We start from the raw sequence: 13,465 nt of genomic DNA on the forward strand, positions 1-13,465 counted from the left end.
CGGGAAGCTTTTAATTTAATAATAAACTCAAAGAAAAGAGACACAAATTACGGTGTTAAGCAGAATAAAAATAATTACTTAAAAGGGGCAAGCGTTCCTACTGCTTCGGCGTTAGCCACAGTTACTAAGCCTATTTTCTATTGTAATCAAAATACACATGATGTAGGAAAATGTGAGAAAACAAATGAGCAAAAAAGAGCGATATTAAGAAACCATGGACGTTGTTACAGATGTCTTAAGAAAGTTCATGTATCGTCCAGATGTAAAGTGAAACTTCAGCCTTGTGAGTTGTGTAATGGTTCAAATCATAATAAGTTATTTTGTAAAAATACTGTTCTTGAAGCCAGTTCAGATATTAAACAGAAAGTAGTTACACTATCAGATTCTAAGCAGAATGTAGTTGCATCCCTGTCGTTTAACTCTAAGGCTGTTTCTGAAACTGCTGATAAAGGTGTTATATTTACAAACGTGCACTGTTTACGCTTCAGATACAGATAATACTAGAAGCCAAATAGTAAAAAATTGATGGTGGATCTCAGAGGTCATTTATCAGATCTGATTTGGCTAAAGAACTAAAATTAAGGACTTTAAGGAAAGAAAGGTTATATATTTATTCTTTTGGGTATATCCAGGGTAGACTAATGAAATATAATGTTGTTCAAATTACCCTGAAAAATATACATTGCCCTAATGACTCAATCACTGTTGAAGCTCTTGTTACAGATACTATTTCTGGAGCGATCATAAAAATTCCCTCTAAAAATATTTTAGAAATATTAAAATCAGAAAATTTAAAATTAGCCGATGATGGTGAAGCAGCTGAAATAAAAATATTGTTAGGATTTGATTCATGTTGGGAAGTGCAAACAGGAGAAAAGAAAAGAGTAAGTAATAAATTATTTGCGGTATCTTTTCTATATTTGGTTGGTCCTTGGTTGGATCTTTGGAAGGTGATCAGTCTAGTGCCTGTATTTTTACAACTGGTGCTTCTCATTGCTTGAAGGAAGATAATAATTCAGTTGATAACGGTTTGCGAAGGTTTTGGACTTTTAGAGGAAAAGGAGAATCCTGATGATAAATCAGTCATTGAGAAATTTGAAAAAGAATTGCATTTTACTAATGGTAGATATGTAGCTCGTTTGTTATGGAAATCACATCATGAAAACTTGGGTAATAATTTAGAAAATGCCAAGAGACGTCTAGTATATTTAGTTAATAAACTAAAAAATGATGAATGGCTTAAGGTGAATTATGATAGCATAATAAACGAACAGTTAAAAAATGAATAATTGAAGAGTGAGAAATTGAAAGTCGTGGCAGTAATAAAATGTATTACACGACACATTCTCCCGTGGTAAGAAAAAATGTATTAAAAACTAAAGTCCGTATCGTGTTTGACGCATCTTCGAAGTGTAACAATGGGGTATCTCTGAACAATTGTTTGATGCCTGGCCCAAATTTGAATCCTTCTGTTTTGGACTTGATATTGTGGTTCGGACAATACAAACATGCGTTCTCAGCAGATATTGAAAATACCTTTCTCCAGATTGGAATTTCTGACATTGAAAGAGATGTATTACGGCTTTTATGCTTTGATAATAATTACAATTTAAAACATTATAGAATGACACGTGTTCCTTTTGGTGTGTTATATAGCCCTTTCATTCTGGCGTGCGCTATAAAAAAGCATATATTAGTTAAAAATCCAGATATTTTTGAAATGTTGAACCGTTCGATCTACGTAGATGATGTTTTCTATGGGACAGATTCCGTGGAACAGGCTTTTAAGTTAAGTACTGGAGCCTATTGCGTGCTTAACCTTCTCGCTGCGCATCCCGCGATTTTCACGGGGAATGTTAGAAGTAGCAAAATCTGCGCAACCCGCGATTTCCGCGGAGATGAATTTTTGCCGTCTATTTAACTGTGCAACCCGCTCTTTCCTAGTTCAAGGTTTCCTTTCGGCTTTTCTGTGATGTTTAATTGTTTATTTAGATGTGGGCTAACAGATGGTGTTAGTTGTCCACATTTCTGCCAATACAAGAATACGTATGTAGACAAATATACAAGAATACATAATGTAGCATTTTGCGCGCTCTTTTCAAAGCTCAAAGATGTCTGGAAGATGTTTGGCAGGAAGCGTTTCGCGAGTGATATAACCTATATACCTGACGATATTTCCGACACTAATAGTAGTTTCGACTCTGATTTCAAGTATATTGAAGATAGTTATAGCGACACTGATGAGAATTTCTCGGATTCCTCTGCAGGTAGTGATGAATCTGAAAATTCAGTTTCTATTGAAAATGTTCGACAGTGGTGCAAAATTTATATTCAAAATATTACATTATGCAAATATTTTCATTAGTATATATGTTTTACCTTTGTATTTTATAAAATAAATCATAATTTAAAGAATATTCATTTTTAAAATTTTTCCTTTATATCATTGTTCTTCAGTTTCAGTATTCTGACAACCTTTTTCTATGATCTAACACTATATTGAAAAAAAAAAAAAAAAAAAAAAAACTTTCACAATTTTTTCCTATATTTTAACTATATTTTAACCCTAAAATGTATGTAGATTTGAAATATGTAATAAAAAAAGCAATTTTTTGAACCTATTTTGATAAAAAAAAAACGTACGCAGTGATAGGGTTAAAGATGCCGGAATGAATTTGCGTTAGTTTAATACAAATTCAGAGAAACTCAAAAAACTTTGGGATGATTGTGAAATAATTAAATCAGAAAATGAAATAAATAGCTCCTTAAAAGTATTAGGGCTTAAGAGTCTCGTGCGGGCCCACCAGCGGCCGAGCGGTAAAGTCGCTGAACACTGGTAGTTCGGTCCGAGGTTCGAATCCCGCGAACGGGCTGGCTGCATGGGTGTTTTCGTGGTTTTCCCCATGTGTAACGTGTATACGAGCCAGTTTCCCTTAGAAAGTCCTCCACGAAAGGCATCCCTCCTCTTAGGCAGATAGCCCTAGTGTGCTTTGCCATAATTAAATACACACATAAGAGTCTCGTGCTCTACCGACTGAGCTGTTCGAACGCCCGAAACGTTTCGACATTTTTCATCCCAAGAACGAAAAAAAAATAATTACCTAACCGTTTTTTTACGAATGCAACTTCCGAAAGGGCAAAAACTAATACTCAGATTTATTTCAGCTGATTTACTTACTATCTTCTCAACAAATAAATAAATATTCCAGTACTTAATTCACATTCACTTTCAGATTTCCCGAAAAATCTTCCTTCATGATTTATTACAACGTTTAGCACGCAAGACTAGTTTCCCTTCAGCGGCCAGGTATTTTAATAAGTCTCTAGTTGAGGAAGGAAGCACTTATTTCCGCATTGTTGAAAATTAAATTACACTGGGTGGGAAAAATTAAAGAGATAAACATAAGAATAAAAATAAAAGTAATGATACTGGGAAAATTTCAGTGAAATTTTGTAAATGGGTAGCACACTGTTGATGCCATAGAATAATCCAAAAGGATTCAGCCTTGCTAAAGAAATATGATCTACCAATGGCTGAGAATAATCCTCTAAGAATAATAATTGCTAATAATTTCCTAATAATTTAAATAATCCTTTCCTTGCTAATAAAAAATATTATTGGCACTTAAATTTTAATTCCTGTTGATAAGCAAATATAATCAGAAACGACTCATTTTCACATAAGCAAATAAAAAAAATGTGTTAATTAATTCTATAACTTAAACGCTGATTTAAAAAAAAAAAGATAAAAAATATCGAATAGCGAATCAGAAAAATATATTGCCGGCTATCTACCAGTAAAGCAGAAGGAAGGGTTTTTTTTTTTTTTTTTTTTTTTCAAAGTAGGCAAAAATAGGTATAAACGTCATAAATTATAAATAAAGGTCTATAATAAACTATGTATAATAAATTATAAATGGAATGATAGCTATACTATAAGTGCACATTAGCATGAATGATTTTTTTATAAAAAGTGCTATGTAATCAGTTATCTTGAATCAAATAGATCTTTCCAATTATTAAAAAAATTACATAATCAAATTGGAAAAAAATTCTAACCAAATATATTTAAAACCGAATTTTTTTTAGATGTAATCCGTATTTTTTTACTAACTGTTAAAAAATGCATAAGTGATTATTTCATAAAAGTGTTTCCAAAAAAAGGCAAGAGAATATGCATACATACTTGTACTCAAAATATATATATTAACCATAATAACAGAATAAGGGAAAACACGTAAATTTATAACTAAGCATTAATTGGATATAATTAAGACACAATAACACGCCGAACAAATAATAATTCAGAAGTCAAACAACAAAAATCAGCGTTATATTTTCAAAATTTTCACAGGACTAGTTTCGATGGTTTTACCGAACCACCATCCTCAGCTGCAAAACCGCAAATGAACAAGATAGGAGATAATGATTAGATTAGATAAGAAAGCCTGGGCAAGAATAAGCAAGTGGCACCATCTGTTGATGAAACCAGAACTAAAACATAATTTCTTTAAAGGCCGAAGGCAAAGATGGATTGGAATTAGGATCGTTAACTAGAACAGAAAGATTTTTTTGAATATGAAATGCCTCTAGAAACATCCATTTCTTCATACTTATGCCACATAAAATTCAACAGCAAAATTACAAAATATTTTTTTTTAAATCTTATATTAGAAAAAGCGAATGCATGCATCATGGACTCAGTCAGCTGAATTCGAAGGAATTCTTCGAAGGAATTCGTTTTCCTCCCACAAAGTGAAAGCATGGACGAATTTTTTTCCTATCTGCTAATTATATCTGTGTGTGTTCGTTGTTTTAATACTAATTATAATGCAGTTTATTATTATGATTAGGTAAACCAAAGGCAAGTTTTCTTCTCCGAAATTTACATCTAGTTTAAAGTAAGTGCATGTGTATTATATGTATGTCAATGTTTAAACAATGTTTTTATCCAGAAGTTTTTGATTAATTTCATGGTTTGATTTGTTTTGTTACTTTGCACAAAATTTAAGTCATATTTTAATTGATCCACCTTCGTTATTCTCCCGATCTCATTCCCCTACACTTCATACCGTAGCGAGTTGCACACGTTCGCTTATTCGATTGTTTACAGAATTTGGACTTACTAGCAGTATCTTTAGAATTCTATATAGAAAGTTAAGTATTGATATGCATTTGTTTATATTTGTTATATCATATCTTTAAAAATAATGCATGGCGATAACATTTGATGGCAACATCATTTTATTTGTGTTGCCATGTTTTTTTTTTTTTTTTTTAAATTTGCTATGTTATTTCTTTAAACGGAATACATGATGATAGTATTTGGTGGCAACATCATTTTATTTGAAAAGTGATACGGACAAAAATGTGAGGATCGGCTCTAATAGCACTTCTGGTGCTAGAAATTTGAAAGGACTGAAAAACTTTTTCCACATGTTTCGGATAAAATAGCCAGAACTTGACTAAATTAAAGTTTGACCTGCCTAAAATTGAGTGCATGCTTGTGATGCCTACCGCTCTCATGATTTCTCGATACTAACAAATTAAAAACGAACTAAAAAGCTTCTTTTGCAGGAAGTTAAATGTGCACAATAAATGAAGCATTTTTAATATATTAATGTCGAACAGAACATGATTTTTTGCACAAATAATAAAATAATTTCAGTTTTCAGAGTGCGTATGTCTAGAGTGATACTTGCTAATTAATTTGAAAAAAAGGAAGGTAGATAATGCAGTAATGGATTCATCAAAAATTTACCTTTCCGGTTCAAAATAATAACAATAATAAATAAAAAATTTAAAAAATATTACAACATTTCCTGATGGTACATAAAAACGTAACTTCTCCAGAAATGAAAAGATTATTTGATTTTTAACAAATGTATGTCTTCGGTTTTTCAGTAATAATTTGTTTCTTTAGCGATTTTTCCTTCAAAACGTAAAAGAGCAACAAACAAAGTACGGCGACTAGTTGTATTTAGAAACATCTTTATAATTTTTGCGTTGAAAACTTTTATTTAATAAAAAATACCTTCTTTAAATGTTTGATTCATCGTTCCCAGCTACATCGAATAAACATTTTCTATGTTATAAATATGCTATACTGTCGCAAAACTCTATGTAGCCGAACTAGCTGGATCCCCTAATCCAGAAAAATCGAAAAATTCAAAATATTTAGCTGTCTTTTTTTTTTTTTTTCTTCTAAGCCAAATGTGTATCATATACTGTAATCCAATTAAACGAATTTTATTTTTTCATGTGCAGTATTTCATTTATGCAAGATTATGTGTAGTTGAAGAAAATTAAATAGTTCATGTGCGTAGAGCAAAATAAAAATGACGTCATTCTCTGCAAAATTAAATAATTAATATTTACGTATGCTTAGAACTGATATTTTTTCTATCTGAAATAAAGTAATGAAGTTGACTCTAAAACTAAAGATACTCTTGATTGACTCTAAAACTAAAGATATTCTTGAAACTGAAGATTTATTTTTACTGCCCTAAAAATAAATAACATTGCGTTTCCGTTATTATTTATAATACTTGCCGAACAATGTATATCAATCTACGAAGTACAGATTCATTTAAATTAATTTAATAGCTTCTCCAAAGTGTATGTAATATGCTTTATTACCATTTTATATTATTCAAGCCAGCGGAAAATTAAAAAAACACCTTAAATAAATTAACATTAAACATAAATTTACTTGGGTTAAATTTTTAAAAAATATGAACCAGACGACTGGATTTACGGATATTTGACGGCCGGGTGATTGGAATTTTAGTGTATGTTCGATCTCGTGAGTGTAGTTTCAAAATGTATTTCTTTACGTCAGACTTGAGAAATTTTAATTTCTAACAGAAAAAAGGCTCTTCTGGTTAAGATGAAAAAGGAAACGCATTTCTGATGTATAATAAAAGTAAATTATATGTTTTTTCTATCTGCAATGTAAAACATATAGTAATAAAAAAGGAGGTTTGACAGACATATGCTTTTTGACAATATGTTGTATAAAGGAATTAGCAGGTTATACTTCATAAATTTAATAAAATTTAGGAAAGATTTACAAATTATTAAAAACATACAAATCTATGACAAGAATATATGAATTAATTTCCACGTGAGTCTCAGAGTCTACAAAGTGTACATAAAAGTCAAACACATCTGAACAGATTTTCACATCTCCATATGAAAATTTCCAAGTATCGTTTGCTGACCAATTCATCTATATTTACATTCTAATAGCGTATATTACTCAACTCCTTAATTTTCTTGCTGACAGCAAAAAATCCAACTGACAGCAAGTTTATCCAAAGGAATTCAGTGACATCTAGGTATCTAAATTTGTAACTTTCCATGCGTGAGTTACTTAAAAACGCTTATTTTTTAAAAATTTGTACATATGAAGAAATGCTGAAAAATAGTAAGGTGAAAACTCAAACCTTTTTTCGGATACAGCTAATTTCTTAAGAAGAAGAAATGAATTTTCCTAGTTATTCAGAATCAAAATGTCGTCATATAAAGGTCATTAAGAATTTTTTTCTCTTTCACTGTGTTCAGACTAAATTTAAAGCCCAGAAAGTAAGCATATAAGAATTTTTACTTCTCAACTATATCAATATTTCTACAGAAATCTTCTTATTGATCTGAGAGTATTAGAAATCATCAGGATTTTGATTTCAGTGATCTTTGTTTTTTCCTGTTAACACCTTTCTTTTCCTTCCTTAAAATTAAACTGCGTGACCAAACGCGAATTCTATACATAAGATAAACACATCCTCAGACAGAAAATTTCTTTTGGTAAATCCTAACAAAGACATTAAGAATAATGAGTTCTGCTTTTCACATTCGTAGATAATAGCTGAATCAAAGTAGCAACAGATGGTTAGATAAAAATGGCCGCAGAATCTGTTCTTGGTCATTAAATGTAGTATTTGTTCAAGGGAAAAGTAAGCAAAACAAGTAGATTGTATTTTTGCTGAATAATTCAAAAGGGGTGTTGCAAAAATTTCTCTTTTCAGCTAGAAATAGCTGCTCTTAATGCTAATAGTTGGATAAAAACGAAACAGATAACTAGACTGAATGTTGCGATGCAAGAGATCAGCAGTAAAAATGTGCTTTTTTATTGTCTTATTTCTAAAATATCGCGTAATTAAAAAATGAATAGAAAGAATAGAATTCACAGTTGCGAATTCATTGTTTAAGCCTCAAGTACAGCAGCAAATTAAGTCTGGAGGTCTGTGTATGTTATGGTATTTATTACACTTGCATTAGTGTGCTTTTTCTTAGATTTAAGATTTCAAGGAATTTTTATACTTGGGATTTTTTGAGGGTATATTATAAATAATGACAATAAAACCCGTTAAAAATTCTCATCGTTCTTAATAAGTATATCTTATTTCTTTCTCTAATTATCAAAATTTAAAACTTTTAATCAAAATTTATAGTACAATAATTAGCTAGAATGCAAACTAAGTTCAGGGTTTGTTGAACATACGAATTTACTTTCTGGAGCTGGATTCGGAAAACCATTCAATCGAGAGACAATAAAGAACAGCTCAGTTATCCTTTTGTTTTGTTTTTAATATGGAAAACGCTTAGACTTTTTAGTTGTACAAAGAAAACTGAGAGCTTTCAAAAGCTGAGCTGAGCAAACTGAGAGTTTTAGTTGTTGTACTGCAACTATTTGGCAGGAATCTGTAAAACCAATGTCAGGAATTCTACTTGTTTTTAATGTGACAAACATTTTAAATAATGTCAATACAGTACATGTAGTGTCTGCTTTTAAAGCAGTGGTTTTCGATCAGTTTTATCAAATGGGGTGGGGATGGAGTTCTCGAATGTAGAAAGAACTTGCATGCCAAATTCATTCTTGTCTCTTTTCAGGTATTTTTAAGTGCTTTAGTACACAAAACATAAAAAGCAAATACAAATAGGGTAATATCACGTGAAACTAAAAAACAGTGTTTACTATGACTACATCTGACTTTGGTATAAATTTATAGGAGGACAGAAAATTAACGTAAACTTTTCAGTCTTTACACTAGCTTTATGCGCAAAGTAATATAATACTTTTCATTAAAAGTGCGCGCTCCTAAAACTTCGTGGATTAAGCTAGATATGTTTTAAAGTGAATTTTATTTGACTCGTGCAGACCATTTTTTTAAATATAAATCTATCTGGATACTAGGATAAAATAATTGTTTGCATATTCAAATATTTTTCCTTCGTGTTAGAGCAGAGATTCTCAACCAGTTGTACACAAGAGAAAAATAGGTGGTACGCAGAGAAGCAAAGTATTTTTAACTATTAAATTCAAAAATTAAATACTCCAACATACTGTTTTAGGTTTTTTTTCTCTAACACTTGTAAATTCATGCGATCTGAGCTTTGTTCAAGGTCAATAGCCGCTCATAGACTTAAGCAAAATAATCCGTTTTTATTTTCGCAAATATGTTTTAGCCATAGACATAACAAAATTTGTTACAAATGGTGTTTTTAAAAGAAGAAATAGAAATGGACGTTGTATTTAATAGGAAATAAAAAAGTACCTATAAAAAGATCTCATTAATTATTTTAGAGATGATCGATTTATTAGTATGTCTACACTTTATGTTGCCACCGTTTCCTGGCTCATATTCAATTAGAATAATTTTTTAACTTCGATTTGCTGTCTCTAACAGCACGTATTTTGTCTTCTTGCTGCCTTATATTCCTTACTTTTCTACGCGTTTTCAGAATACTGTCGTTTGCTTTTGAAGAAAACGTAATATATTATGCATTTAAATATTTGTGAAAAAATAATAGAACAAACCTTAGATTTTCAAAGTGGAAAAGTGGCTAGGATTGACTAAGCGGAAAAGGGATGATTCACAGGTAACGGATCCAGGACAATCTACTAGCACTAAGACTATTGAAAAGAAAAGAAAAATTGTTTATAAAAAATAGAAATATAGACTATAAGTAATAATTAATAAACATGATATATACATACATAAAATATTATTATAAGTAAGGTTGTAAGAACAAACGAAAAAAGGCTAATTTAGGTCAAAATTTTGCGCATTGTGCTGCAAAATTAAGGAAATTAGAAGATAAATTTTAGTAAGCACGCCAAAAAGTTGCCAAAAACCGTGGCTCCGAGAAAACTCCAACATAAGCATATTTAGTTGCTATGAAAAGTGTGAAATAGGAGAAAAAATATTTGAATATTTACAAATTAATAAATTAATTAATAAAAAAATTAATAAAAAAGCTATATGCTAAACAAATTAGGAAATTTTTAACACAGTAAAAAACAAATCAATTGAATAAGGTAAAATAAAGATATATAAAGAAAGTAGGCTAAATGCTAAATAAAAAGTAGATTATAAAACACAGTAAAATACTAATCAATTGATCAACGCAAAATATAAAAAAATATTAAAATTAAGAAGCGGAAAATGGTTAATTAGCCCAGGGCTAATAACAGTAACACGATTAAATTTGTGAAAGAATTATTTATGGAATATCAACTATTTCAATTTTAAAAAAGAATCTTTTTTTCTACTTCAGGGCTTTCTTAATGCTTACGATCTCAATCAAATTTTAATCAGAGAAAATGCTCTTCGTTAAGAAATTAATAGTTCAAATAAATTTAAGTGTGAAAATTCTAAATACGAGGTACTCAGTGACTGTGTTAGATGGTTATAATTGCGTACGTACATATTGCTACTTGTTTTAAGTCTCTGTGGTATCTAATGCCATGTCTACGGAAAAATAAATTTCCTATACATGTTAGAAACTAAAATACTAATAAGTTTTCTGTTTTGAAAGTGAACTGGACAATAAAAGACAAAAACAAATTGCGGTCACTCAGAAAAGCTGAATATAAAGATTAATTCACTGTTTCATCAATAAAAAAAATCGTTATTTAATCAAAATAAATAAAGCATCTATACACAGTGAGTAAATACTCTGTTGCCTACAGTATAATTCATGGTGTCCACCGATAACATCGCGGCAAAATCATCGCGGGCGAAAACGTCGCAGAGAAAACGTCGTGCTACAAAACATCGTGGGAGAAAACATCGCAAAGAGAAAACATCGCAGTTCTAAAACATCGTGGTACAAAAAAACGTCATCGAAAATAAAGCGGTTCAAAAACTTCGCAGTTTAAAAACATCGTCGTCGAAAATATCGCGGCAAAAAATAATGTATCAACAAATCATCGCAGGACGATAACATCGCAGACCTGCTTTTTTCAGGCTTTAATAATTGTAAATGGATATTCCCATAATGATTTGTGAGCGCGAGATGGAAAGAAAGATAATTTTTACTTTCATATTTTTTATTAACTAATCAATTCTTGCTAAAAAAGTAAGAAGGAAACTTAATACTTAAGAATAAACTGAAGCAGAAGAAGAAATAATTTTCATTAAGAGTATTAGATTGACAAAAGTGAAGAAAATAATCTCATAATTAGCAATTTTTTATAGATAAGTTCATGCAGTTACGTAGCTTCCTTTTTCTAAACATTTTTAGATTTTACTTTTAATGAAAAATTACCAGTACAAACTTTATAAAAAAATGATTTATTAATGACCTTTGTTAGTTAACTATGTCAGTTTAAAATTATATTAAGTGCTATAAGTTGCCTTAATTTTCTATGCTTTAATTTCCTTCTTACTTTTTCAGCAAAAATTTATTAGTTAATAAAAAATATGAAAGTAAAGAATGTCCTTCTTTCCATCTTGCGCTCACAAATCATTATGGAAATATCCATTTACAATTATTAAAGCCTGAAAAAAACATGTCTGCGATGTTATCGTCATGCGATGATTTGTAGATACTTTATTTTTTACCACGATATTTTCGACGACGATGTTTTTAAACTGCGAAATTTTTGAACCGCTTTATTTTGGACGACGATATTTTGTATCACGATGTTTTAGAACTGCGATGTTTTCTCTTTGCGATGTTTTCTCCCACGATGTTTTGTATCACGACGTTTTCGCCTTGCGTTGTTTTCTCCGCCACGTTTTCGTCCGCGATGTTTTCGGCTGTAACCTAATTCAGTAATATCTGCTTACGCGGTGAACTTTCTTGAATTAAAAAATGAGGTACTGAATAATGAATGGACCAAAAGGTGGCCATAAAGGCGTTAGGAATTTGTCTTCGTGAACGGGCTGCTTGCATGGGTTTTCATTTCCTTCGTATTTTGTTGCGTATATATGATTTAGTTTCTTTCAGAAAATCTTTCACAGAAGCATCCTTTTCATTTAAAGTAGTCCTAGATTGCTTTGCTATTATTAATCAACCAACTAGCTTAAATATATGAAAATGCTATGTTAAACGTATAGAAAACTGCATAGTCATTACTTATCAAAACTCATTTAATGTTGCAAAGATTAGAAAGCGTGTTAAATATCCTTTTTGTAAAATAATATGCAAAACTTGAGCAACACCTGCCGAATAACTGCATTCAGTGAGGGAAATGTATTTGCTCAAGTGGCATGGATAAGAGACTGTTATAGACATAAATTATCTCTTTGAATGATACTTGTTTTTAGCTATGAACTAACACGAATAGCAAAAATTTTTATTTTTAAAGAAAATACTTGTATTTTTAAAGAAATGGGTTGCTAGTTCTCAGCTCGTTTCTACTGATATAATATCCCCGCTTTCTAGAAAAATGAGTTGATCCTACTTTCAAATGGTAAAGAGGACAACCGATCAATACATGTCACCATAAAAAAACTTTGTTGGATTTCCACGAGTACAACAAAGCTTCAATAATTCCCATTCTTGGTCCTTTTAAAACTTTTGTTATGCCTCGTATAATATCATAACGAAAATGACGTTTCTACAACAGAAATATCAGTGTTCCTGAAACAAAACTTTGCGTGCCACCTATTTGCATCGAGTGCCAAAGAAAATCACTCTTAACTAAATCTCATTGCCTTAAAATGTTTGCTTTATAGCGATATTGGAAAGAGTAAATGATATTGCTAAAGCAACTGTTAGGGAAAAAAAACACTAGATGACAAATATAGGTTAGCTTTAAAAATATTTGAACTAAATGACCTGAAGTCTTGCACTGCAAATAATGCAAGAACTAGTGGGTGTGATTTCTTATGCATGGACTTCTTCCAGATCATTTAAGTATAACATTCATACAAAATTCGGTAGTATGTGATAATTAAAACAATCATGAAATAATAGTAGGTACTAAAAATTAAGAGTAGATAAGATTTTTAAAAAAATTCGATAAGGAATTCTCAGCAAATCTGCTCGCCTGTAAATTTCTGTTGTCATTGAAGAAAAAGATTTAAAGCTTATAGTATATCAAACTGCATTTTTTATCAAAGAGGATTGATGAAAAACCGTTGTTATTGAGTAATTTCATAATATTCGTGTTTAAAAATATATCTAAACCGTTTCAAGATTATGGTGAAATTCACTATTTTGGAATTACTGG

The 13,465-nt window shown here is 30.6% G+C and overlaps 1 protein-coding gene across 7 annotated transcripts in view; it reads left to right on the forward strand.

Moving 5' to 3' along the window:
* The window catches only part of LOC146993412 (uncharacterized), a 198,171-nt gene that overhangs the window by 119,119 nt on the left and 65,587 nt on the right, over window positions 1-13,465 (forward strand). Inside the window, exon 1 of one of the 7 annotated variants that reach the window (XM_085808493.1) lies at window positions 4,883-4,901. The exons of the other annotated variants lie outside the window; for them this stretch is intronic. The gene's annotated coding sequence lies outside the window, so the exon portion shown is untranslated. Of the gene's footprint in view, window positions 1-4,882; window positions 4,902-13,465 lie in introns of those variants that run through there. 7 annotated transcript variants of the gene reach the window in all.

Source organism: Stegodyphus dumicola, chromosome X1 (assembly GCF_044657685.1).
Source record: "Stegodyphus dumicola isolate Sdum_Otavi_A_Nest chromosome X1, ASM4465768v1".
In the NCBI taxonomy this organism is placed as follows: domain Eukaryota; kingdom Metazoa; phylum Arthropoda; class Arachnida; order Araneae; family Eresidae; genus Stegodyphus; species Stegodyphus dumicola.